Here is a 1,235-nt window from a genome sequence, read left to right as displayed (position 1 = left end):
ATGGCTTCACCATATTTTTGTTGTATGCATTTGTTAAAATTCAAACAGGTTTACATTAAACTCAGCAATTTTAGTTTAAATATGCTTTGAAAAGATATATATCACAATCATCATCATAATTGATTAACAGCATTGTGCAGGACATTGTGCGCATTGTGCGCATACATAAGTTTGTATTTTTTATAATTTTTTTTTTTTTAAATAAAAGCTAAAAATCAGTTTGAAAACAGTTCAATCTAATAGTTTGAAAGGAGAAGAGCCATTCACTTCATCTTAGTCGCGCAATGCTCCAGAGCTGCTTTGTGACATTTCCTTCATGTTTCGAGCATCCACCAAGTTCATCAGTCTCTGAACCCATCTCTCTGTCGGGTCAACACAGATCTCTCTTTGGGCTTTTGTGATGATACTGAAATTTCAAAAGAGAAGATGGTTCCATGATTTCACATAATTAATTCACAATTCATTTTAATTAAGAAATTACAAAAATACTTACATGACACCATTCCTGTTGCACTCAAGATGTGTAGTATGATAACTCTCAACCTGCTTTACTGGATTTTTACATTGGAAAAAAAAAAGCAGCACTTATTGGGACCTTGGCTGACTGCAGGAAAAAAAAAGTGTTAAAAACACTAAATATAAATGAATACATGGATATGTACATGGATACATTAGAAATCAAGAAAGTGCCTAACAAATATACACTAAATTATTAATAGTCAATTGTTTAACTAAAAACAAAAATCAAGAAATAAAGAAAAAGACGTACATTCACTGCGTGCCAGTGAGCAGAAAGCAAAGAGCACAAGGCTGGCGATGAAGATGCAGTAGGGCTTCATGTTTGAGTCTGTGGTTGCTCGTAGATCAGATCTTGATGTGTTGGTCGCTTTATCGGAGGCTGATCGTCTCGAAGATGATCACCTCACTGATGCTGTCCGCTTTATAAAGGGGTGAGGCTGTACTTTCCACTATACAGACCTATAGGGGTTCAGTCCGACGAGGAACACGTGACATCACGCATGGGGGAAAAACGTGATGTGGCCTGCACGAGGTAGTACTTCCTGTTGTACCCTTCCCCAATTCTGTGAATCTATTCTAAATTGCTGACACAGGTAACCAGAGAAATGTGGTCGATTTGAGTTTGCCATATTTTGTTTCTTATTTCTTTTCCTTTCATATTCCATAGAAAACATCTTTACATTTATGATGGACCCTCCTAAGGATCCCTCACAACA

At 36.5% G+C, this 1,235-nt stretch overlaps 1 pseudogene; it reads right to left on the bottom strand.

Annotated features, from left to right (window-relative positions):
• Positions 1-273: 273 nt before the first annotated feature.
• Positions 274-1,013, bottom strand: LOC122143561 (annotated as a pseudogene).
• Positions 1,014-1,235: the final 222 nt, after the last annotated feature.

Source organism: Cyprinus carpio, unplaced genomic scaffold, assembly GCF_018340385.1.
Source record: "Cyprinus carpio isolate SPL01 unplaced genomic scaffold, ASM1834038v1 S000006366, whole genome shotgun sequence".
Taxonomy (NCBI): domain Eukaryota; kingdom Metazoa; phylum Chordata; class Actinopteri; order Cypriniformes; family Cyprinidae; genus Cyprinus; species Cyprinus carpio.
This window is presented reverse-complemented; position numbering and strand designations above follow the sequence as displayed.